Genomic DNA, 27,807 nt, shown 5'->3' with positions numbered 1-27,807 from the left:
AGTGAGAATGTACAGTTGAGTCCTGACCCAATTGAATGACAAGCAGACTAGACGGGCCAAATGGCCTATTCCTGTTCCTATTTGTATGTTGGTGTGGCAAACCTCTGTCTTTGACCAATCTTCTGGTCATCTGTGCTAATATCTCCCTAATGTGGCTTTGATTTGAATTTGTTTGACGTTCCTGTTTACCACATTAACAACCACAGTCACTGGTAGACATTTTGCAAGTGGACTCTGTGCCCTTGGACAAGGTAGGAGGATATCAGTCAGGGTTCCCACTTTTGATCCATACACAATGACCCCTTCTTTTGAACATAATTACTGGGACTTAACAGAATTGTGCTCAGTTAGGGAGCCTGTCAGGTCTTGAGGTCCAGTGATGCATAAGCTACAAATGGAAAATAAATGGAGGAACAGAGAAAATACAAGACAAGAGAAACGTTCTCTCTCCCGATCCTGACTCTGGGCACAGTGAAATGGTGGGGAGTCAAGGAAGCCTCTGCATTAACTGAAGATGCTGCATTATTGGCTTCTCATAGAGGAGAAAGTTGCACCAAGTTCCTGCTGATGATTAAAATGGTCCACCTAAACTCCTTCCTGTACTTGGAAAAGGAATATAGTTCTGAGGCAGTCCGCTAAGGTTCCATGGTACGGCTACAGCTGGGATGATCAGAAATGAAGCAGTGCACCATGGCAACCATTCACCTGATAACCAGAGTAATGGAGTTTGGATTTTTAAACCTTAGCATGGGTGGAAGCTGCAGTTCCTAATTCCTTGTCTTACCATGACCAAGTTAGCACAACCAACCTCTGTCACAACTTGTTGGCTGTTTGTGTAATTTACCTTTCTCTCTGTGTATGCACAGACACACTTTCACTCTGTAGACATGATTTGGAGATGCCGATGGTGGACTAGGGTGTACAAAGTTAAAAATCACACAACACTAGGTTATAGTCCAACAGGTTTAATTGGAAGCACACTAGCTTTCAGAGTGTCGCTCATTCATCAGCTGATAGTGCCACTACCACCAGATGAAGGAGCGATGCTCCGAAAGCTAGTGTGCTTCCAATTAAACCTGTTGGACTATAACCTGGTGTTGTGTGATTTTTAACTTCTCTTTGTAGAAACGCACTTTCTCTCTCTCTCTCTCTCTGTCTATCTCTCTTTCTCTCTCTCTCTCTCTCTCTATATATATATCTCTATATATGTATATATCTTTCTCTATGTATCTCTCTCTATATCACTGTCTCTCTCTCTATATCACTGTCTCTCTCTTTCTGTATCTCTCTCTCTCTCTCTTTGTATATCTCTCTCTCTTTGTATATCTATCTCTTTCCATCTCTCTAAATATATGTATTTCTCTCCCTATATATCTCTCACACTATTTTAGAAACGTATGTAATTATAAAAAGTTGATAATCATTTCCAGCTCTCATCGACCTTTAGGAGCATGGGAACAGGAGTCAATCATTTAGCCCCTCTAGCTTTCAGGCCTTCAGTAAGAGTATGATCCATGACGTAATGCTCCATATCCCATAATAACCTTGAATTAACTAAAATCTATCAATCTCTGTTTGAAAGCAACATTTTATCTATGATCAATGACCAGTTATGGAAGCGATTTTCAAACATCTATCACACATTTCATGTGTTTGGTAACTTCACTCTTGGCAATTCTGCTTTTAATTATTAGATCATGTCCTTTGTCCTGGACTCTTCAATCACCAGAAATAGAGGCTTCTTCACCATCCTGTAACTTTTCCCCTTAATATGTTGAAATTTTGTGTTAAATCTCCCCATAACCTTTTAGGAAAATAGAGATTTATATGCAGTAGCTGCTTAACAGATTTTTCACACTCACAGAAATATCCTGTAAATGACCCTCAGGCATATGTGACTGAAGTTAAGACCATAAGACATATGAGTGGAAGTAAGGCCATTCGGCCCATTGAGTCCACTCCACCATTTAATCATGGCTGATGGGCATTTCAACACCACTTACCTGTATTCTCCCCGTATTCCTTAATTCCTTGCGGGATTAAGAATTTATCAATTTTCTGCCTTGGTGACATTGAACGTCCTGGCCTCCACTGCACTCCATGGCAATGAATTCCACAAGCAAGTTAACATATTTCTATAAGCAGAGAATCAGAAAATGATGACAGCACAGAAGGATGCTATTCTGTCCATCTGTGAAAGAGCAACTTATCCAGGGCTGCTCCTCTGCCTTTTCCCCAGAGCCTTGCAAATGTTTACTTTTTTTGATAGTGACCCAATTTCCATGTGATGACCCTTAATTGACCATAGGTCACCATGCTCTCAGACAGTCTGTTTCAGACCCTGACAATTAATAATGTGAAAACGATTTCCCTCCAGTCACCGTTGCTTCTTGTGTCAATTACTTCAAGCCTATTGCCACTGATTCGCAATCCTTCAGCTAATGGGAATCGTTTCCCTCTATCCACACTTTTCAAACTCCCTACGATTTTGAACACCTTTGTGAAATTCACTCTCAACTTTCTCATCAAGCCAAATGTTCTGAACTTTGGGCGGCACGGTGGCACTGCTACCTCACAGGGCCAGAGACTCGGGTTCAGATCCCCCCTCAGTCAACTGACTGTGTGGAGTTTGCACGTTCTCCCCGTGTCTGCGTGGGTTTCCTCCGGGTGCTCTGGTTTCCTCCCACAGTCCAAAAGATGTGCAGGTCAGGTGAATTGGCCTTGCTAAATTGCCCGTAGTGTTAGGTAAGGGGTAAGTATAGGGTATGGGTGGGTTGCGGGTCGGTGTGGACTTGTTGGGCCGAAGGGCCTGTTTCCACATTGTAATGTCATCTAATCTAATTTATCCCGTGCAGTAATCTAATCTAGTTTCAAGTCTTTACCAGTATTTTGGCCTTCAATGGATGTGAAAGATCCACCTAAGTAACAGAATCCTCTTTAGCATCTCTGTGCAATAGTTGTCTCCTTATGAAGCAGTGTACTCTCCGATTTCCTACTAAATATCAGCAATTAAATTAAAAGAAGAATATTGGCCATCCATTGTCTGATCTAATCTCGTATCTGTCTCTCTATGGACAGCAGATTGACCATGTGAATTTTGATATCCTTACTCAGACAAGGAGTTCAGGCATCTAAGCTACATTCTATTTTGCCTGTAAGTGATGTGCCTGAACCTCACAGGCCTGAGCTACCATCGCATTGCAAAGAAACCAGTCAGAGTAAACGGAAAGTCGAGAATGAGAGAACGAATCTTGAGTTTAAAGTTAAACAGTGAGGCATTGATATCGATGTAAAAGCAAAATACTATGGATGCTGGAAATCTGAAACAAACACAGAAACTGTTGAAGAAACTCAGCAGATCTGTGGAGGGAGAAACAGACTTGAAGTCACACTGGACTCAAAACGTCAACTCTGTTTCTCGCTTCATAGATGCTGCCTGACCTGCTGAGTTTCCCCAGCATTTTCTGGGTTTGTGCTTAATATTAGTGTATTCTCATGGCGTTAACTATTCCACTGTAGTGATCGGAGCCAGGGCCGGGTGAATCTCATTGACTATGAGATCCCTGTTTGGGGATGTAAACCTGGAGCAGTCATGGAGGCCCCAGCTCATATATTTAAACAGACGATTCAGAAAGTCTCCTCAGTCTAGGGATTGGCTTGGAGCTGATTGGTCACAGCCCAGATACAGTGCACGTGTAAATAACGGGTAACTTGGCCTCTGTGCAGTTACTTCGGTGACCCTTAAGAGAGATCTCGCAAGCTCAATATTTTATGACTGCATGAAAGCTGGGGTGGGGGTGGGGAAAAGCAAACTTGTCACAAGCACTTCTGAAACATTGGCACTTCTGTATGTGATAATGAGAGGTGAGAAATTCTATTTTAGTAGTTATTTGAAGACAGGAGAGAGGCAGCTTATTAAAATGAAGCACTCCAGGGAGAAAGTTGCAAAAATGAGAAAATAACAATCACTGACAACGAGGTATAACAATGTCAGTCAGAACAGCTCCCTTTTTTATTTAACATCAGTCATTTATATTTTGTGGATGATTATTAGCTAGTTGCTGTCTCATAGTGTTAACAAATACTGACTGAATTATCCAGCTAAGATTGCTGACCTCCCCTTGAAAGTACCCATTAACTTTTCTGTTAATGCTACATTCTGCCCTGCCCAGGAAAGCTGAAAGTTGAGTAATTACAAGAGAAAAGCTAGTTATTTTCACATTATGCCCTTAATGCATTCTGTCTTAAATTTGAACCTAAATCCTGGAGAATAGATAGTCTAATAAAAGCAGTGAGTAAAAGCGCAGATATAACGTTAGAGAAAAGTGGGAAAAATCCATTATTAATTATTGAATGAAGAACCATAAGTGGGGGAAAGCTTTCACACCATCAGAGAGAGGGGTACAGAAAAAGACCATAAGGCATAGGAGTAGAGGTAGGCCATTCAGCCCCTTGATTCTGCTCTGCTTTTCAATGAGATCATGGCTGATCTGATAACCCACTTTCCTGCCTCTCCCCCATTAACTCTTGATTCCCTGACTGATCAAAAATTGCCACAGAGGGCTGTCAGGCTGGGTATTGAAGTATGCGACCACCTGGTCAGGTCCACGCCCCCCTACAACCCACCCTCCAATCCTGGCACTTTCCCCTGCCACCGCAGGAACTGTAAAACCTGCGCCCACACCTCCTCCCTCACCTCTATCTGAGGCCCTAAAGGAGCCTTCCACATCCATCAAAGTTTTACTTGCACATCCACTAATATCATTTATTGTATCTGTGCTCCCAATGTGGTCTCCTCTACATTGGGGAGACTGGGCACCTCCTAGCAGAGCGCTTTAGGGAACATCTCCGGGACACCCGCACCAATCAACCACGCTGCCCCGTAGCCCAACATTTCAACTCCCCCTCCCACTCTGCCGAGGACATGGAGGTCCTGGGCCTCCTTCACCGCCGCTCCCTCACCACCAGACGCCTGGAGGAAGAACGCCTCATATTCCGCCTCGGAACACTTCAACCCCAGGGCATCAATGTGGACTTCAACAGTTTCCTCATTTCCCCTTCCCCCACCTCACCCTAGTTCTAAACTTCCAGCTCAGTAACTGTCTCCATGACTTATCCGGACTTGTCCTACCTGCCTATCTTCTTTTCCACCTATCCACTCTACCCTCTCCTCCTTGACCTATCACCTTCATCCCCTCCCCCACTCACCCATTGTACTCTATGCTACTTTCTCCCCACCCCCACCCTCCTCTAGCTTATCTCTCCACACTTCAGGCTCACTGCCTTTATTCCTGATGAAGGGCTTTTGCCTGAAACGTCGATTTCGAAGCTACTTGGATTCTGCCTGAACTGCTGTGCTCTTCTAGCACCACTAATCCAGAAAATGGGTATTGAAATATATTCAAGGCTCAGAAAGAGACAGATTTTTAATCCATAGATTCACTATCCTCTAAGAAATTCCTCCTCATCTGTGTCTCAGATGTGTAAGCTCTTATTCTGAGATGGTACTCTCTGGTCCTAGTTGAGAGTGTGTTGCTGGAAAAGCACAGCAGGTCAGGCAGCATCTGAGGAGCAGAAACACACTCTCAACTCTGATCTCCAGCACCTGCAGACCTCACTGTCTCCACCCTCTGGTCCTAGTCTCTCCCACAAGAGGAAACAACTTTATTTTATGTCCCCTAAGAATCTTGGATGTTTCAATAAGGTCACCTCTCATTCTTCAAAATACAACCTACTTGGCCACTCCTCATAAATTTTCTACCCCCAGTATTTGGTATCAGCCTACTGAATCTTTTCTGGACTGCTTCCAGTGCCCCCTATATCTTTCCTTAGATAAGGGGCCGACACAGTTTACTGTATTCCACCATAGTCTGACTAGTGCCACATTGTTTAAGCAAAATGCTCCTACCTTTCTTCTCCATTCCTTTCGATATAAAGGCCCCATTACCTGCTAAACTTGAATGCTAAGTTTTTGAGATTCATGGACGAGGACACTCAAGTTCCTTTGTTCGGTAACTTTCCACAGTCTTTCTCCATTCAAAAAATATTCAGCTCCTCTATACTTATTTTGTCAGATTATATTCCATTGGCTAAATTTTTCGCCACTCACTTAACCCTCTACAGACTTTGTCATCCTCTCCACTTCCTGCTTATTTTTGTGTTAGCTGTAAATTTAGCTATTGTACCTTCACTTTCCTCATCCAAGCCCATAATGTAGAGTATTGTAGCCCCAGCACTGATCCCAACACTCTATCTTTTATTAATTATGATGTGGAGGTGCCAGGGTTGGACTGGGGAGGACAAGGTCAGAAGGCAGGGGTAAGATTAGAGTGATGCTGGAAATGCACAGCAGGTCAGGCAACTGTCCGAGGAGCAGGAAAATTGACGGTTCGGCAGGAGCCCTTCATCAGGGATCTGAGGAACAGTAAAATTGACGTTTTGGGCAGGATTCCTGAGGTCTGTGTGGAGTCTGTACATTCTCTGCGTGGGTTTGCTCCGGTTTCCTCCCACAGTCCAAAAATGTGCAGGTTAGGTGAATTGGCCATGCTGTACTAGTAGTGTTAGGTGAAGGAGTAAATGCAGTGGAATGGGTTTGGGTGGGTTGCTCTTTGGAGGGTCATTGTGGACTTGTTGGGCTGAATGGCCTGTTTCCACACTAAGTAATCTAATCTAATTTCATCCATTGTTTTCCCTTTATAGGTCTTGCTTTCCTCAGAGAGTTCCAGTAAGTTTATCAGACACGATTTCCCGTTCACAAAGCGATACTAGTTGCTTCTTTATATTAAAAGTTCTGCTTTCGCATGCTTTATAATGCATTCTGGTGTTTTTTCTGATGTTTTCCCAGTTGCAGATGTTAAGCTAACTGGCCTTTCCCTTTGTAAACAAGGTTTTCTTCTTTGGAAATGTGAGAATGGTTGGCAATGTTCATATCTATAGCGCCCTTTATAACCTCAGCACCTTCCAATGAGAGTTTTGCAGCCAATTAAAACTGTTAGCATTGATCGTCTTCTTATTTACCTTTGCAGTGTATCGCCAGCCTGATGCACTGAACAGGTTGTTTGAGATTGTTGTTGGTCTTATAAAGAGAATGTTGTTTGCCTGTGGTCTGTTTCTCCCCACTCCTTGGGTTATTTTGTTACTGTGTCAGATTAGGGAGAACATGGGTCACTTATAGTATTGGAAAAGCAGCCCAGTTTGTGCACACTATGGTCCTGCCTACAGTGATGTGACAGTAATCAGATAATATGTCTTACTTATGTTGGTTATAGAATGGACATGGGGAGGAGTGGGGTGGTCACTCCCATGCTTCTCTTCAAAACATGGTGGCCTTGGAGAGGACATTATGGGGCCTCAATTCAATCTTGCTCATCAGCACTGGACTGAGAGTGTCACCTTAGATTTTGAATTCAACTCCTGGAGTAGGCCTTAGACCCAAAAGCTTTTGACTCAGATGAGATAGCCTGCAGCTAAGGCAAAATAACGCCATGAAAATGTGGAGAAATCGATACTTGGAGAGCAAACCTTTACTACTGTAGAATCATAGAATCCTTAACAGTGCTGAAAGAGGCCACTTGGCCCATCGAGTCCACACTGACCCTCCGAAGAGCATCCCATCCAGACTCAGCCTCTTGCCCTATCCCTGTAACCCTACATTTACCATAGCTAGCCTGCCTGCATAAACCTGGACACTATGGAACAATTCAGCATGGCCAATCCACCCAATCTGCACATCTTTGGACTGTGAGAGGAAACCAGAGCACGCAGACATGGGGAGAAGGTGCAAACTCCACACAGACAGTCGCCCAAGGCTGGAATCGAACCTACGTCCCGGGCGCTTTGAAACAACAGTGCTAACCACTGAGCCACTGTGCCACCCAAATGCAATATTGATATCCTTTACAAAATATTGATTGTTTTATAGTATGTGGGTGCTGCTAGCAAGGTCAGGATTTGTTACAATCTCTAATTGTCCTTGAACTGAGTGGTTTGCTTGGAGCATTTCAGAGGGCAGTTCGGACTAATCCACATTACTGGGGACCTGGAGTCTCATGTAGGGCAGACAAGGTAATGATGGCAGATTTCCTCCCAAGGAGGATAAGAGTGGACTAGGTGGGTTTGGTGATAATGGATTGCTTCATCAGCTTCCATATTTTGTTAATTGAATTTAAATTCAGCCAGTTGCATGTCCTCAGAGCATGCCCCTATTCTCCTCCTGCCTGTAATGGAGAAATCTTGATGTAGATATTGCTTTTTGATTGCTGCTGGGGATTGGCTTTTTGAGGAGATTATGAACTCACGTCATCAATCCAGTTGGCCACAAGAAAAGGTCCTCATACAGTGAAATGTTCTTTGGCTATGTGTAGATTAATTGCGTCAAGGGATGTGTGGTTTATTCCAGAACTCCTGCTGTGTGGAATATGTGATGCAGATAAATGAAAGGTACAGATGTGATAGCTCTCCATTTCAGCCAGTGAGGTAAACAGAAACAGAAGAATTTTGAAAGTGGGCCCTCTGTAAGACTGCACTTCAGTCTCAGGTGTTAATGGGTGTGTATAACAAAAGATGTTTCATAAAATCCCTACAGCGTTGGAACAGGCCATTTGGCCCATTGAGTCAACACTGACCCTCCGAAGTGTGTCTCACCCAGACCCACACTCCTGTCCTCATCACCATTATTTTTACTGTGGCTAATCCACCTATCCTACACATTTTAGTATGACCAAGCCACCTAACCAACACATCCTAGGATTGTGGGAGGAACTGGAACATCCAGAGGGAACCCTCGCAGACGCAGGGAGAGCGTGCAAACTTCACACAGGAAGTCACCCAAGGTTGGAATCGAACCCAGGTCTTTGGTGCTGTGAGGCACCAGTGCTTATCACTGAGCCACTGTGCTGCCCCATTTGTCTCTAGGTTTTCAAATGGAGTGGGAGGTGAATATTTCACCATAGCAAAAGTAACTGATGCAAAAACTGGAAATTTACCATCACGAGAAAATTCTGGTTAAGAAAGATCATTTTGTTCATCTTTATTTATCTTTTGTCCCGGAAGTTGCTTCAAAATAGCCTCTAGTTGCTTCTTAAATGACTCTAGGATTTTTCCTATGGTTTACTGTGCAGTAAGGTTAGGGTTAGGCATATTTACAATGTGTTTACCTGTGCTATGCAAAATCAGACCTGTGCTTTTTTGGTCCCTTAGACACCTACATGATTTAATTGCACTCATTCCAACTGCTGGCACCTCCAACAAAGTAAAGAAGTTGGGAGTTCTGCACATGCTTTCTCCTGCGTTCAGCCCCCTTCCTGCAGCAACAAAATCAATTTCTTCCAGTTCTGCAACATTGTCCATTCCACCTCTACCTCCCAACACCCTCGACTACATTCTAATGAGTCATTAGCTGGATCTGTGTAGTTTTAACACTGCTGGCATTCATTCCTCAACTTTCCAGCTTCTACATTGCTACAGGAAGCTAAACCTTCAGCAATCGTGTGGCGTTGTTAGGGAATTTCACTCTTTGTCATCTCTGCCTTATCACCCCTGTTCCTGCCTTCAGAAACCTTAAGAGCATTCAGCTGAACTGTGCTTTTGACCTTGTGACTCCTGTCACATTTATTTCTACTTCAGATCTGTCTTCCAGTGAGGTGCGTGGCGCTGGTTCTGGGTGAGCAAAGGTAGAAAAGAATTGAGCAAAGACATTCCGGCTGTCAGTTTGACATCAAGTCCTGAATTAATTGGGAAAAAAAATTGGTTCAATGTCACAAAACTGAGATTGTTCATTTTAGTTCCCGTCAGTTCCTGCATGCCTTCATCAGCTGTCGCCTGGAGATAAATCTAATCAGTGCAGAAAGAGGGCACATTCATGTATACTGTGCCCTTCATAAGCTTCAGGATTATCCCATGGACTGTGCAAAATGTGATTGCTTGTTCTAATGTAGCAAATATGGCTGGCAATTCATACACAGCAAGTTCCCACAAGCTGTAAAGTGATAATGACCAAATAATCATAGGAAACCTACAGTGTGGGAACAGGCCATTTGGTCCAACAAGTCCACACCAACCCTTTGAAGAGTATCCCCTACATAGATAAGCTGCAGAGCTGGGCTGAGAGGTGGCAAATGGAGTTTAATGTGGACAAGTGTGAGGTGATTCACTTTGGTTGGAGTAACCGGAATGCAAAGTACTGGGCTAATGGTAAGATTCTTGGTAGTGTAGATGAGCAGAGAGATCTCGGTGTCCATGTACACAGATCCTTGAAAGTTGTCACCCAGGTTGACAGGGTTGTTAAGAAGGCATACAGTGTTTTAGCTTTTATCAATAGAGAGATTGAGTTCCGGAACCATGAGGTTATGCTGCAGCTGTACAAAACTCTGGTGTGGCCACACTTGGAGTATTGTGTACAATTCTGGTCATTGCGTTATAAGAAGGATGTGGAAGCTTTACAAAGGGTGCAGGGGAGACTTACTAGGATGTTGCCTGGTATGGAGGGAAGATCTTATGAGGAAAGGCTGAGGGACTTGGGGTTGTTTTTGTTAGAGAGAAGAAGATTGAGAGGTGACTTAATTGAGACATACAAGATAATCAGAGGGTTAGATAGGCTCTCCCTGTCCACCCTTTTTCCAAGTATGGTGATGGCGAGCACGAGGGGGCATAGCTTTAAATTGAGGGCTGATAGATATAGAGGAGAAAGTGAGGACTGCAGATGCTGGAGATCAGAGCCGAAAATGTGTTGCTGGAAAAGCGCAGCAGGTCAGGCAACATCCAAGGAGCAGGAGAATCAACGTTTCGGGCATGAGGCCTTCTTCAGGAATGAGGAAAGTGTGTCCAGCAGGCCTGCTGGACACACTTTCCTCATTCCTGAAGAAGGGCTCATGCCCGAAACGAGGATTCTCCTGCTCCTGGGATGCTGCCTGACCTGCTGCGCTTTTCCAGCAACACATTTTCGGCTGATAGATATAGGACAGATGTCAGAGGTAGCTTCTTTACTCAGAGAGTAATAAAAGTATGGAATGCTTTGCCTGCAACGGTAGTAGATTTGTCAACTTTAAGTACATTTAAGTCGTCATTGGACAAGCATATGTAGGTACATGGAATATTATAGGTTAGATGGGCTTCAGATTGGTATGACTGGTGGGCGCAACATCGAGGGCCGAAGGGCCTGTACTCCACTGTAATGTTCTATGTTCTATTTCCCCTGACTAATGCACCTAATCCACATATCCCTGGACACTATGGGCAATTTAGCATAACCTGCACATCTTTGGACTGTGGGAGGAAACCGGAGCACTCGGAGGAAACCCATGCAGACACAGGGAGAATGTGCAAACTCCACGCAGACAATTGCCTGAGGCTAGAATCAATCCCAGGTCCCTGGCGCTGTGAGGCAGCAGTGCTAACCATTGAGCCACCGTATTACAGGCTTGTTGGTTGAGGTATAAATATGGGTTAGGATGCTGGGGAGAACTTCATTTCTCCTCATCAAATAGTGCCAAGGATATTTAGCATTCACATATATCAGCTCAACTAAAGGCAGTCCCTCTGGCATCGAAGTTCCTCTGTAGTGGACTACAGTGTCAGCTTAGCCTTTGTGCTTACTCTGTGACAAGTCTGATACTAAGAGTAGGAGCTTCCTGCACACCTATTAACTATCTCTTTGTGTTATTATAGGCAGTACCAATGATTTTATCATACTTTGTAAAAATAAAATGAAATCTTGAATTATAATCCATAAAGCACCATGAAGATCTCTGGAACTGAAATAGTAAAGTTGAAATTTGGTCTTGTTTGTTGTGTGTTCCAGTTTTTAAAAAAAAACTTATTTGTTAGTTCTTTATCTATAAGCAGCGAGATTTTGCTGTTCTGTTGAATTTAACCTTTCAGGTTAATTTTAATGAAGTTTACATGTTTGCAGGAGATATGGGATGGAGATGCTTTCATAATGGTGAAATATCCCCCACAGTTTAGCAACTGTTAAAAGAAAAGGCAAGATAAATTGAGAAGTTGTGATTTTAAGAACCTGTGGAATGGGGGTTATGCTGCTTTGTTAAGATTATTTCGGTTCCAGGAAGTGAGGGAGTTTGCAAAATGACATTATTTATTTTACTGTGTATTCATTCATTCACAGATTATGGACATTACTTGTTAAGCAAACATTTTTTTTCCCATTTCTACTTCCTTGAAAGGGTAGAGCTGAGTTGCCTTTATCTGTGGGCCGTGTGGGGTAGTAACACCCACAGTGCTCCTAGGGAGATCTAGAATTTAATCAATCAATCAATCAATCCATTTTAAGGCTGGCTTTGTGAGGTTATGGAGTACGGGGTGAACTACAGTAACTACAAGGAAAGTCAAATACAACACTTAGGCATTCTTACTAATTGCTCAGTTTAGTAGGTAAGTCTAAAAGATTGAAGCTTCAGACTAGGAGTTGTGTTTATATTTGATGCTGATACTTTGATTCCATAGTGACATATCATTGAAGGAATTGCCTTCACCAATTGATACTTAGTGTCTTGAGTGAGATTCCATCAAAATATTGAAAAGCAAGGAAAGATCTGCCTGACCTTATTGGCACTTCTCCCTTAACTCAACACCACAAAGAGACCTTTCACATGAAAAGTCGAAGAAAGAGTTTCAGAAGGATTGGTGGAGTTAAATAAGGGGACATTGTTTTCATTTGCAGAAGATTAATTATTGAAAGGAGATCGATTGAAGATAGTTAGCTAAAGAAGGTGGGATTTAACCATTCAGTACCCTGAGATTTTGTAATTTGGAAGGCACTGCCTGAAAGATGGTGAAAGCAAGTTTAATTGCTTTTAAAAATGAATTGGAAAAAAAAAATTACAGGTCAGTGGGTCAAGACAAGTGGATTAGGAATCCTCTTTCAAAGAACTGACAGTAGCAAGGTAGACCAGAATCTCAGGGAGTCCCTCTCCCACTGCAACTCCCAGGTCATTTCCTCCTCCTTGACCTATCACCTTCATCTCCTCCCCCACTCACCCATTGTACTCTATGCTACTCTCTCCCCACCCCCACCCTCCTCTAGCTTATCTCTCCATGCTTCAGGCTCACTGCCTTTATTCCTGATGAAGGGCTTTTGCCCGAAACGTCGATTTCGCTGCTCGTTGGATGCTGCCTGAACTGCTGTGCTCTTCCAGCACCACTAATCCAGTATTTGCTTTCCAGCATCTGCAGTCATTGTTTTTACCTCAGAATATTTTAGAGTCGAAAAGTGTGGCACTGGGAAAGCACAGCCGGTCAGGCAGCATCCAAGGAGCAGGAGAGTCGACATTTCAGGCATACTTCCTTCATCAGGAATGTGTCGTTCCCAGTGAAGGTGCCACACTTTTCGACTTTGACTCTCCAGCATCTGCAGTCCTCGCTTTCTCCTACAAACTGTTTTTAGCCAGCGGCAAGAAAGAGCCATGAATTGTTAATGTAAAACTCTAAAACTTGAGCTCTCCTCCTTTTTTAGATTTCCCATCTCCATACAAACCAGCACACAGTGCGAAAGCAAGACAAGTATCATAGGAGGGGGAAGAAGAAGGGCTCATGCCCGAAACGTCGATTCTCCTGCCCCTTGGATGCTGCCTGACCTGCTGCGCTTTTCCAGCAACACGTTTTCAGCTCATAGGTTTCCTCCCCCTCCTAAGTCAGAGGAGATTAGTTCTGGCACCAGTCTGGATCATAGTGGTTGATGAGTTGGTTATTTTCAGTCTGGTTCTGACTTCCTCTGATTCTATGTTAATGATGAGTGATTGCAGATACACTGATATTCCATCTTTCATTCACTGGCTGAAGATTTCAATATCTCTGAAGGTGTTTTCGCCTCTTTCCCTTTGGAGCGAGGGTGCCATGGTGGCTCAAAGGTTAGAACTACTGCCTCACAGCGTCAGGGACCCAGGTTCGACGCCAGCCTCGAGAGGCTGTCTGAGTGCAGTCTTCACATCCTCCCTGTGTCTGTGTGGTTTTTGTCAGGCTGCTGTAATATCCTCCCACAGTCCAAAGGTGTGCAGGTTAGGTGGGTTGGCCATGGGGTTACAGAGACAGAGTAGGGGTGTGGTCTAGGTGAGATGCTCTTTGGAGGGTCAGTGTGAACTCGGTGGGCTGAATAGTCTATAGGGATTCTATGTTTCTAAACAAGGGAGTTTTCAGACAGAGCAGTTTACAGGAAAATGGTAAATGAGAACAGGAGCCACGAGCTTTCTGATACTTCTCTCCACAGGAGGAAGAGAGAGTGAGGTGCTTTATCTTTGCAGGCTCGCATCTACTCAAGCGTTTGTCCACAAACAAAGCTGTAGCTACTTGCCCAGGAACCAGTCAAGTGATTGCTAACATAACTTCTGAACACACAACTGCCGATCAATTGAAAAACTAATCAAAAGTCTTGTCAGAGTCAGAATCATACAGCATGGAAACAGGCCCTTTGGCCCGTCTCGTCTATGCAGACCAGGCTTTCCAAACTGTCTTGGGCAAAATTGCACTGAGCACACTCACATGGCACCGAGGTGACTGGCATCCTCTTTTGAATAAAGCAACCCAAAAAGTACAAGATACTGCGAGGCACAGATAGAGTGGATAGCCAGAGACGTTTTCCCAGAGCAGAAATGTTTATCACGAGGGGGCATAATTTTAAGGTGATTGGAGGAAGGTTTAGGGGAGATGTCAGAGATAGATTCTTCACACAGAGAGTGGTGGGTGCATGGAATGCACTGCCAGCAGTGGTGGTAGAGTCAGATACATTAGGGACATTGAAGCGACTCTTGGATAGGCACGTAGAAGATAGTACAATGTAGGGTACGTAGGTTAGCCTGACCTTAGAGTAGGATAAAAGGTTGGCACAACATCGAGGGCTGAAGGGTCTGTGCTGTTCTATGTTCTGTGTTAAATGTGTTTTTAAAACTGCAACATCTTGCAGTTTCCTTGGTTTAAAGTAATATCTTTTTCACATTTTTAGTCCACGGTCCAAGAAAAATGCAAGTGCTGTTTACATAACACCTATGTTAGGTGGTTAGGTTTTGGATAGCACTCTCTGAGACTCTGGTGAACAGAAGCCAACCATAGCTTTCAACTGCAGGCCTATAGAGAAAGGGCAGGTGAATGAGATGAGTTGGGTTACTCTTGGAGGGAGCTGGTATGATCTTGATGGACTAAATGGCCCCCTGCTGTGCTCTAACCATTCTGTGAAGATCATAGAATCCCTACAGCATGGAAGCAGGCCATTCAGCCCATCGAGTCCACACCAACGCTCCGAAGAGCATCCCACTCCTAAACCCTATCCATGAAACCCTGCATTCCCCATGGCTAATCTACCTAGCATGTACATCCCTGGACACTATGGGGCAGTTTAGCTTGTGCAATCCACCCTAACCTGCACATCTTTGGAAGCCGAGGCACCCAGAGGAAACCCACGCAGGCACAGGGAGAATGTGTAAACTCCACACAGACAGTCGCCCAAGGCTGGAATCGAACCCAGGAACCTGGTGCGGTGAGACAGCAGTGTTAAACAACAGATGACTGTCAGAACCCAGTGGATAAATAATAAAATGAATCAGTGCCTTCACAGATTGGGGGGGGGCAAGTATTTTATCAAAAAATTGCACTTTGTATATATAAACTCTTAAGTGACATTCTGGTGGGGCAGGAGCTTTAGTCATTTACAGGTAGGGGAAAACAATTAATAAATCTCATCCTAAATTTACTTTGTTGCATTACCCACTTCACTTGAAGAAAATGAATGGAAAAATTGAGTGACAGTGACTTGTGTTTTAACATCTCTGGGGATGATATTACCAGGTTGAATTGTGTTTTGGAGCAGGTGTATGATTATCTGAGCGCGACATTTCCGTTACCACAGGCACAGTGGAAGTTGCCGAGTCCTGGTGGAGATGCTGAGTCAGGGTTGTTTGTTAAATAATGGTGCCCTTCACAATCTCAAAACATTCCAAAGCACTTTCCAGCCAATCAATTCTATTTTGAAGTGCAGTCCCTGTTGTAATGTAAGAAACGTGACAGCCAATTTACACACAGCAAGCCCCTGCAAATACAATTATGATCGGTTAATAATTTTATTTCTGTTGGAAAAGACCATTTGCATCTCAAGTCTTGATGCTTTCAGTTCTTGTAAGAGCAGGTTTACATGTACAGTATACAGAAGTCATCACTGACCACTCGGATTGGAGCTTCAGCACAGAAAGAAACTTCAACCCTCCATTTTGAATATTGAGATTCGATGGCTAGAGATGTAACCTGACTACATTGTCCTTTACTTTAGACAATATTACTACTTTAAAATTCTGTTTGTGCATGTCAAGTGTGTGTCTGATTATGAATCATCTGTGGAGCTGATAGATATTTTGATCAACATGTTATGACAGATTTGAACCTAGAGGTAGGGACACTACCACTTTACCACAAGACACTCTCTGTGGAGCTGGTATACTGTCCACAATTACTATCTAATTTATAATTAATTGCCAGTCATGTTTATGGTGTCTTTAACAATTAAAATATTTCAAGGCATTTCACAATGGCAATTGCCAATCTAAATTGACATTAAACCACATGAGTTATTAGGGCAGGTGACCAAAACTTTGCTAAAGTTATAATTTTTAAGGTGCAACTTAAACCAGGACGCTCTCACACTCTTACTGTCTGCCATGGGAATATTGAAAATCACACAACACCAGATTATAGTCCAACAGGTTTAATTGGAAGCACTAGCTTTTGGAGCGCTGCTCCGGGACATCAGGTTGTCCACAACCACCTGATGAAGGAGCAGCACTCCGAAAGCTAGTGCTTCCAATTAAACGTTTTGGACTATAACCTAGTGTTGTGTGATTTTTAATTTTGTACACCCCAGTCCAAACCATGGGAATGTTAGAAGGACTTGCTGGTTGATAATCAGTTCGTAAAGATGTGTTATGAAAGATCCTTCCTTGGTCATTGAGTCGAGCAATAGAGCTTAAATCCAGAGCTTCCTGAGTAAACCAGTGCACTAGAAGACCTCCCTACCATAGGGATGTGGATTTGAAAATTAAATGTTGTCAGAAATGACTAGGCTGTGAGAGCAACTTCGAGTGTGTCTGAGATTCACAAGCATTTCCTTTCACACTGTAAGAGTGTTGTGTTGACATCTACTGTCAAATTTGTTCAAGGAGAATTTTGATGAGGGAACAAAGCCATAAATTATACTTCCTGTGATGACTCACAAAATCTTTGCTGCAGTAATTTAAGTTGAAGGCAAGTCATTGTGACCTTTGTTTACAAAACAACAGGAATGAATTTTTTCATACTTTTAAGTGGACTCTCTGACACCATTCAGCATTACTCAACTTCAAACTAGTGAGGACTGACCATTTTCAACCCAACTTCATGTTGACCAAGAACAGGGAGGGAATTGGTTAGAATTTGGATTGGACTTTGTTGTCATGTGCACTCCAGTACAGGAATACATGAGTACAGTGAAAAGGGTATCAAGTCACCATTCTCTGGTACCATCCTGAGGTTACAAAACCAGAATTAATAAATAAACAACAGCAGAAATAAAAGAAAGGCAAAAGGTAAGAAAAACATCCAGATCTTAAAGTCTAAGTCTTATCTTCATAAAACTGCTTGGAACCTTCGATGCAGGCCCGCAGGCCTAGCCATGGCCTGAAGTCTTCGTCAGCCTGTGAGTTACCATGTTTCTGACTTTACATTTCTCTTGGTTAATATTTTTCTCTTCATATATCTATAGAAACTTTTACAATCAGTTTTTGTTCTCCACAACTTTACTGTTTCCAACCTCCCCCCTTAATCAACCCTTTTGTCCACTGTTGCTAAACAGCTCCCAGTCTTCAGATTTGCTGCTTTTTTGGGTCAATTTTTATCACCCTTCCTTGGATCTAATGCTATCCCTAATTTCCCTCATAACCCATGGTTGGGCCACCTTTTGCATTTTATACCTGTGCCAGAGAGGAATGAACAATTGTTGTCGTTCATCTGTGTGCTCTTTAAATGTTTGCCATTGTGTGGTCACTAACTTTCCTGTAAATAGCATTCCCCAGTTTATCATTGTCAGTTCTCACCTCATACCATCTTGGTATCCTCTATTTAAATTCAAGGCTCTAGTCTCAGAACCAACCACGTCACTCTCCAGCTTATTTAAGAATTGCATCATGTTATGGTCACTCTTTCTTGCACAGCTAGAATGCCAATTATTCTCTTAGGAGAACACAATACCACTCTAAGTTGGCTAGTTGGTCCTCAACATATTGACCCAGGAAACTATCATGTGCACAGGAATTCCTCCTCAAAGGTATTGTTGCTGATTTGATTTCACAGGCTATGTGCAGAGTATATTACTGGGCATTCTGTGATTTGTTCAGGCAAAATTAGAGGGGGGTGGGGGGAGGGCAGGTCATCCTACATGTCACTGAAGTCTGTGACTGGATGTAAATAATGGAAAAAGGACAGGATATAACGTGTAGATACTACGTGCCTCCCTCTGGGGATGTGTTTCTGATCACTTACAGTGTGGAAACAGGCCCTTCAGCCGAACAAGTCCACACCGACCCTCCGAAGAGCAACCCACCCAGACCCTACATTTACCCCTTCACCTAACACTACGGGCAATTTAGCATGGTCAGTTCACCTAACCTGCACATCTTTGGACTGTGGGAGGAAACCGGAGCACCTGGAGGCACGTAGTATCTACACGTTATATCCTGTCCTTTTTCCATTATTTACATCCAGTCACAGACTTCAGTGACATGTTGGATGACCTGCCCTCCCCCCACCCCCCTCTAATTTTGCCTGAACAAATCACAGAATGCCCAGTAATATACTCTGCACATAGCCTGTGAAATCAAATCAGCAACAATACCTTTGAGGAGGAATTCCTGTGCACATGATAGTTTCCTGGGTCAATATGTTGAGGAACCAACTATAGGACAAGCCAACTTAGAGTGGTATTGTGTTCTCCTAAGAGAATAATTGGCATTCTAGCTGTGCAAGAAAGAGTGACCATAACATGATGCAATTCTTAAATAAGCTGGAGAGTGACGTGGTTGGTTCTGAGACTAGAGCCTTGAATTTAAATAGAGGATACCAAGATGGTATGAGGTGAGAACTGACAATGATAATCTGGGGAATGCTAGTTACAGGAAAGTTAGTGACCACACAATGGCAAACATTTAAAGAGCACACAGATGAACGACAACCAGACACAGGGAGAATGTGCAAACTCCACGCAGACAGTTGCCTGAGGCGGGAATTGAACCTGGGACCCTGGCACTGTGAGGCAGCAGTGCTAACCACTGTGCCACAGTACCTACCCATGGGTATAGGGGGTACAAGAAATATGTTAGGTAGTTTGCTCACCACCCACTCTAAAGCACACTCCCACAATAGAGAGTGGGCAGGCACTGAAAATCTCAGCCAGTCAATTAAATGTAAATAAATAATTAAGGACCAATTGAACTGGTTTGAAAACTGATAATAGGCTGCCCACGTCAAATACTGTTGGAGTTTGTAAGATGATGGGAGGAAATGTAGCTACTGTCTTCAGGGGGTATCCTTGAGGGGAAATTTCCCATAGTCACCACAATTTCTTCAGACCCACCTGCTCTAAAAAAAACCCTCTGGAGGATATATTGGGAGGTAAAAACAATGACTGCAGACGCTGGAAACCAGATTCTGGATTAGTGGTGCTGGAAGAGCACAGCAGTTCAGGCAGCATCCAAGTAGCTTCGATGCTGCCTGAACTGCTGTGCTCTTCCAGCACCACTAATCCAGGATATATTGGGAGCCCAGGGGATTTTCTACTGGGACTGAAGCAATTTAATACAGAGCCTTTATTCCAATCTGATCCAGAAAAATTTAAAAAGTTCGTTCATGAGATGCTGAGCCAGGCAGTTAAGAGACAACCACGTTGCTGTGGGTCTGGAGTCACTAGGCAGATGTTTATGAATCAGATGGGTTTTTTATTGAATTTTTATTGAATTCAAATTTTCACCATCTGCCACAGTAGGATTCAAACTCATGTTCCTCGAACATTTGCCTGGGATTCTGAAATGCTAATCTAGCAACACGGCGAGTGTAAGGACTGTGGACGCTGGAGATTAGAGTTGAGAGTGTGGTGCTGGAAAAGCACAGCAGGTCAGGCAGTATCCGAGGAGCAGGAGAATCGATGTTTCGGGCAAAAGCCCTTCATCAGGAATCTACCACCTTCCAACTACTGGTCCGTTTACCATATTTCAATAATAGGGGAAATGAACAAACCTGCATTGTTGTGGGCTTAAAAATGTGTTGCTGGAAAAGCGCAGCAGGTCAGGCAGCATCAAAGGAGCAGGAGAATCGACGTTTCGGGTATACGCCCTTCTGCACTGTTCTGGGCCAGTATTGGAATTTAATAAGGGAATTGGTTGGCAATTAGGGTGTTCTTGTGCCTTTTCTTTGTCTAAGTATGTAACAGAGTGCTGCTACATTTCTTTATGGACCGTTGCTCAAAGGGTTTCTTTAAAAAATCCTTTGGAAGTGATTAGATGATTCCGTGTTGCCTTCTGTCAATTCAGACTCATTAATTATATAGTTGGGATGTTTATGTAGAATGCAAAATACAGAAACAGGCCGCTTGGCGCAACTGATCCTGGTCAGTATTTATGTTCCTGAGCCTCCAGCCCACCAGTAGGTTCGATTAGATTCCATTTGGAAACAGGCTATTTGGCCCAACAAGTCCACACCGACCCTCAAAGGGTTTCTTAAAAGCCACAGGAATTTAAGTGGAACCTGATCAGTCGGTTGGAGGTAGAGGTTAATCATGAGCAGAGGAGTGCCAGAGTTGGGGGTGGATGCCATGTGGAATCTGCAGCCCTTGAGAGCAGGATAGCATTGTTAAAAATGGACTATTATAATGAAATGTGTTCAAAAATTAGGGATCACCCATTTAAGGTAGACATGAAATGAAAATATTTCCTGAAGGTAGTAGGTCTTTCAAACACTGTTTCCATTGCCTTTTTGTGGAAGAGAGTCTTTGAATATTTTTATATAAGTAGTTAGATTCTTGGTAAATGGTGGGGTGAGGGGTTATTGGGACAGGCAGGAATTTGGAATTGACATTACAGTCGGACTTTGAATGTATAGTTTAATGTGAACTTTAATTTACTAATGACAAGGGGAGAATGATGGAGACAGAGATGGTAGTGAGACACGTAATTGGTTCCATTTGTACAATTTGATAAATGAGATTGCAGATTCATCACTGATGAACATAAAGTACATCAGTGATTGAAGCAAATAGAATAGGAATATATTAAAAGATTGACTAGAATGGGATAAAAGAATTCAAGGATATATTGTGGGCGGTATGGTGGCTCAGTGGTTAGCACTGCTGCCTCACAGCGCCAGGGACCTGGGTTTGATTCCTGCCTTGGATGGCTGTCCATGTGGAGTTTGCACACGCTCCCCGTGTCTGGGTGGGTTTCCTCCGGGTGCTTCAGTTTCCTCCCACAGTCCAAAGATGTGCAGGTCAGGTAAATTGGCCATGCTAAGCTGCCCATAGTATTAAGTGCATTAGTCAGGGGTAAATATAGGGTAGGGGAATGGGTCTGGGTGGGTTACTGTTCAAAGGCTTGTTGGGCCAAATAGCCTGTTTCCATACTGTAAGGAATCTAATCAAATCTATTGGTGCACTTAGACGAAGAGGCTCAGGAACTGCCTTGTGTGGAGCATAAATACAGACCAGGAGCAGGTGGCCTGTTTCTGTATTTTGCATTCTACATAAACATCCCAACTATATAATTAATGAGTCTGAATTGACAGAAGGCAACATGGAATCATCATCTAATAATTTCCAACATTTGACCAGTGTTCCACAGCAATGTGTATAAAAAAGACCATGTGCTTGGATTTATAAAATCACACAATAAACCATTAACTCTGAAGAGCTTTAAAATGGTTTGCTCATTCTGCCTTTAAAGTATTGTTTAAAATCTGGTGAACAGCCTTAATCTTGAGTGTAAAGGGATTGTGTTATGAGGGAAAAATAGAAATTTTCTGTGCTCTACTGTCCAGGAAGGAGGTATTTTATTGATTTGTGAAGATTAGGTAATCCAAAATGTACTAATCAATATATTTGTATCACATCTTTGTTGTGATAAAATGTCCCACAGTGCTTCACATGAGCACTACACAATAAAATTAGGGCAGATAACGAAGTAGGTTTTAGGATTTGTCTGAAAGGGGACAAACATAAAGGGGAAGAGAAACATGTCGGGAGATAATTTCCTATCATTAGCAGCAGCTGGAGGTCTGGCCACAAGTTGTGAAATGATTAAATCTGGGATACTCAGGAGGTACTCAGGAGCGCGGAGGGTTAGAGAAGATTGTAGAAATTGGTTTGGTGGAGCTGTTTGGAGAGATTTGAAAACCAGGATGAAAATATTACTTCCAATGTGTTCAGGAAAATGAAGTACAGGAAAGAATTTTTAAACATATTTTTGGAATAATTTAGATTAGATTAGATTCTCTACAGTTTGGAAACAGGCCATTTGGCCCAACCTGTTCACACTGACCCTCTGAAGAGTAGCCCACCCCCCTACATTTACCCCTGACTAATGCACCTAACACTGAGGGAAATTTAGCATGGCCAGTTCACCTGACATACACATCTTTGGATTTGACTCAAAGAACTATAAAGTTCTGCAAGGAGTGCAAAGCCATAAAAATAGACAACTTTCAATAGGAGGTTGGTTGCTATCATGGAAGTTATGCAATGTTAAACAACAGATCCTCAATAGGCAAAAGAGTCATTTCTCAGCCTTCATCTTTCTCGCATTCCTGTAAGGGAAATTTAAAGAATGTGGGCCATAATTAGACAGCTTGGAATCTGAAGGAGGGTCACAGAACCCTAAATGTAAACTTTGACTTCTCTTCGCAGATGCTAACGGACCTACTGAGTCTTTCCAGCAATTTCTGTTTTTGTTTCTGATTTACAGCATCCGCAATTTGTTCGGTTTTTATTTAGCTTGAAATCGTGTGGACTAAACATTTGTGACTGAAACTTCTCAAGTCGGGAAGTGCAACCAACAGGAGGAGATTTTCAGAAGCAAAACAGTGGATGGGTTTTGGACCCAAACAAAAGATCTACTGGCACACCCTCAGAAATGTTCGATGGTGCATTCTGTCTTCCTCCTGCCTTTAAAATGGAGTAAAAAACATAATATTGTATTCTGCAACTAAAGGGTAGATTGAGGGGCAAATTATTTACACAGAGGGTGGTTCACATGTGGAATGGTCTTCCTGAGGAAGTGGTGGATGTGGGTACAATTACAATGTTTAAAAGGCATTTGGATGGATACATGAATAGGAAAGATTTGGAGAGATGTGGACCAGGAGCAGGCAGGTAGGACTCGTTTAGTTTGGGATTATGTTCCGTATGGACTGGTTGGACCGAAGGGTCTGTTTCCGGGCTGTATGACCCTGTGACTATATGTTGAGCGCTTGGATTCGTTAAAAGGCAGGCTTCAAAACACAAAATGATAATTTAGAGAAAAAGTTGATTTTTAAGAAGGTGTAGACAAGCTGATTTGTATGATTGGAATGTAGAAATTTGCATTAGATAGCATGTAACATCTGCAGTGCTGTCCAATTGCCATCCAGCAGATTTTTCTACTAGAGAAATTTGTTATATTTTGAATAAAGTGCCTAAACAATTCAGTACAATATTAATAGAGTGCTAAATGGGTGTAATGATTTGGAGATGCCGGTGTTGGACTGGGGTGTACAAAGTTAAAAATCACACAACACCAGTTTATAGTCCAACAGGTTTAATTGGAAGCACACTAGCTTTTGGAGCGACGCTCCTTCATCAGGTGATAGTGGAGGGCTCAATCGTAACACAGAATTTATAGCAAAAATTAACAGTGTGATGTAACTGAAATTATACATTGAAAAATTGATTGTCTGTTAAGCCTTTCATCTGTTAGAATACAGTGATAGTTTCACTTCTTTCATGTATAAATCACAAATTTTTTTAAAGTTGCATTCTTGGGTTAGCTGTTAACAATGGTGATAGTTAGACAATATGTTGAAGGTGGATGGTTTTCAGCATCTGCAGTCATTGTTTTTACCAATATGTGGAAGGTGTTAGCCCCCTGTGTTCTCTGTCTATGCCATGAGGTTTAGATTGATTCTAAACTAAAAAGTGAGATAACAAGAGTTTTACATAAATTCATGCAGTTTTTGAGCTCAGAGTTCTACATGAATGCATGCAGTTTTTGAGCAAAAGTACAATGTAACTCTGCAAGTACAAATTCACCCCACAAAATATATGTGTGCATATGGGTCTTTGTCTGTGTGTGTGTGTGTCTGTCTGTCTGGGGTGGGGGTTGTGAGTGTGAGAAAGTGTGTGTGTGTATAGTGACTGCAGAGTGTCTTAAGTCTGTGAGGGGATGCATGTGTGAGTGTGGGAGTGTGTGTGTGTCTATAAGGGTGTGCGTGGGTGTCTGTGTGTGCGTCTGTGTGTACCTGTGTCCGTGTGTATGTGAGAGAGTGTGTGTGTGTGTAGGAATATCTGTGTGTGTGTGTGTGTGTGTGTGTAGTGCAATGGTGATCACCTGTAATGTGACATGAACCCAAAGTCCCGGTTGAGGCCCTCCCTCCAATGAAACTCAACACCCACGGACCAGTCGAACCGGGAACATTCCTCGTCACAATGGACGTTTCTGCACTCTACACCAGCATCCCCCACAAGGATGGCATCGCGGCAACAGCCTCAGTACTCAACACCAACAACTGCCAGTCTCCAAACACCATCCTACAACTCATCCGCTTTATCCTCGATCATAACGTCTCCACCTTTGACAACCAGTTCTTCATCCAGACACACGGAACAGCCATGGGGACCAAATTTGCACCCTAATATGCCAACACCTTTATGCAAGGGTTCAAACAAGACTTCTTCTCTATGCAGGATCTCCAACCAACATTGTACACCAGGTACATTGGTGACATTTTCTTCCTCTGGACCCATGGCGAAGAGTCACTGATAAAACTACACAGTGACATCAACAAGTTTCATCCCACCATCAAACTCACCATGGACTACTCTCGACTATCTGTCTCATTCTTGGACACGTGTGTCTCCATCAAGGATGGACACCTCAGCACCACACTCTACCGCAAGCACACAGACAACCTCACAATGCTACACTTCTCCAGCTTCCACCCAAAACATATTAAAACAGCTATTCCCTATGGACAAGCTCTACGCATACAGCGGATCTGCTCAGATGAGGAGGAACGTGATTGACACCTGGAAGTACTCAAGGATGCCCTCACAAGAACGGGGTACGATGCTCAACTCATCGACTGCCAGTTCCGGCGTGCCACAGCAAGGAACCGTAATGACCTCCTCAGGAGACAGACACGTGCTGCAACTGACAGGTACCCTTCGTTGTTCAGTACTTCCCAGGGGCTGAAATATTACGCCATGTTCTTCGTGACCTGCAACACATTATCAATGAGGATAAGCACCTCACCAAGATCTTCCCCACACCTCCACTACTTGCCTTTAAACAACAGCCAAACCTCAAACTGCCCAGCTCTCAGGACAACTCCATACAACCCTGTCACGGTGGACGCTGCAAGACGTGTCAGATTGTGGACATAGATACCACTATTACGCGTGGGAACACCTCCCACCTTGTACATGGCAGGTACTCATGTGACTCAGCCAACGTTGTCTATCTTATATGTTGCAGGCAAGGATGCCCAGAGGCATGGTACATTGGGGAAACCGAGCAAAGGCTACGACAACGGATGAATGGGCACCGTACAACAATCCACAGACAGGAGGGTTCCCTCCCATTTGGGGAACACTTCAGTGGTTCAGGACATTCAGCCTCGGACCTTTGGGTGACCATCCTCCAAGGTGGACTTCGGGACAGGCAGCAGAGAAAGGTGGCCGAGAAGAGGCTGATAGCTAAGTTCGGTACCCATAGGGAGGGCCTCAACTGGGACCTTGGGTTCATGTCACATTACAGGTGATCACCATTGCACTACACACACACACACACACACAGATATTCCTACACACACACACACACACACACTCTCACATACACACGGACACAGGTACACACAGGCGCACACACAGACACCCACACACACCCTTATAGACACACACACTCCCACACTCACACATGCACCCACTCACAGACTTAAGACACTCTGTAGTCACTACACACACACTTTCTCACACTCACAACCCCCACCCCAGACAGACACACACACACAGACAAACAAAGACCCACATGCACACATATATTTTGTGGGGTGAATTTGTACTTGCAGAGTTATATTGTACTTTTGCTCAAAAACTGCATGCATTCATGTAGAACTCTGAGCTCAAAAACTGCATGAATTTATGTAAAACTCTTGTTATCTCACTTTTTAGTTTAGAATCAATCTAAACCTCATGGCATAGACAGAGAACACAAGGGGCTAACACCTTCAACATATTGTCTAGCTATCACCATTGTTAACAGCTAACCCAAGAATGCAACTTTAAAAAAAAGTTTTGTGATTTACACATGAAAGAAGTGAAACTATCACTGTATTCTAACAGATGAAAGGCTTAACAGACAATCAATTTTTCAATGTATAATTTCAGTGATATCACACTGTAAATTTTTGCTATAAATTCTGTGTTACGATTGAGCCCTCCACTATCACCTGATGAAGGATCGTCGCTCCGAAAGCTAGTGTGCTTCCAATTAAACCTGTTGGACTATAACCTGGTGTTGTGTGATTTTTAAATGGATGTAGGTTGCTCGCTGAGCTGTAGGTTTAATATCCAGACGTTTCATTACCTGGCTACGTAACATCATCAGTGGCAACCTCCAAGTGAAGCGAAGCTGTTGTCGCCTGGTTTTTATTTATATGTTTGTCCTGGATGGGGTTCCTGGTGTTTGTGGCGATGTTATTTCCTGTTCATTTTCTGAGGGGTTGATAGATGGTATCGAGATCTATGTGTTTGTTTATGGTGTTGTGGTTGGAGTGCCACGCCTCTAGGAATTCTCTGGCATGTCTTTGCTTAGCCTGTCCCAGGATAGATGTGTTGTCCCCCTCAAGAACAAATCACGACAAGCAGACCAAACACAACCAGAAACCCTAACCACCTTACTATACATCAAAGAAGTTTCAGAACTGACAGCCAGACTACTAAGACCCCTCGGAATCCTAGTAGCACACAAACCCACCAATACTCTCAAACAAAAACTAATAAACTTAAAAGACCCAGTACAACCCATGGACAAAACCAACGTCATCTACAAAATTCCATGCAAGGACTGCCACAAACACTGCGTAGGACAAACAGGAAGAAAGTTAGCCACCAGAATACACGAACACCAGCTAGCCACAAAAAGACACGGCCCTCTCTCCCTCGTAGCCCTACACATGGATGAAAAAAACCACCAGTTCGACTGGGACAACACATCTATCCTGGGACAGGCTAAGCAAAGACATACCAGAGAATTCCTAGAGCTGAAAAATGTGTTGCTGGAAAGGTGCAGCAGGTCAGGCAGCATCCAAGGAGCAGGAGAATCGACGTTTTGGGCATAAGCCCTTCTTCAGGCTTATGCCCGAAACGTCAATTCCCCTGCTCCATGGATGCTGCCTGACCTGCTGCGCTTTTCCAGCAACACATTTTTCAGCTCTGATCTCCAGCATCTGCAGTCCTCACTTTCTCCTAGAGAATTCCTAGAGGCCTGGCACTCCAACCACAACACCATAAACAAACATATAGATCTAGATACCATCTATCAACCC

General features: G+C 43.3%; 1 protein-coding gene across 3 annotated transcripts in view; it reads left to right on the top strand.

Annotated features, from left to right (window-relative positions):
- The window catches only part of LOC140462881 (protein NDRG3-like), a 131,121-nt gene that overhangs the window by 6,808 nt on the left and 96,506 nt on the right, over positions 1–27,807 (top strand). Inside the window, exon 2 of one of the 3 annotated variants that reach the window (XM_072556301.1) lies at positions 6,700–6,724. The exons of the other annotated variants lie outside the window; for them this stretch is intronic. The gene's annotated coding sequence lies outside the window, so the exon portion shown is untranslated. The remainder of the gene's footprint in view (positions 1–6,699; positions 6,725–27,807) is intronic. 3 annotated transcript variants of the gene reach the window in all.

This window comes from Chiloscyllium punctatum, chromosome 37, assembly GCF_047496795.1.
Source record: "Chiloscyllium punctatum isolate Juve2018m chromosome 37, sChiPun1.3, whole genome shotgun sequence".
In the NCBI taxonomy this organism is placed as follows: Eukaryota; Metazoa; Chordata; class Chondrichthyes; order Orectolobiformes; family Hemiscylliidae; genus Chiloscyllium; species Chiloscyllium punctatum.
Note: the sequence above shows the minus strand (reverse complement) of the source record. Positions and strands in the feature narration are given on the sequence as shown.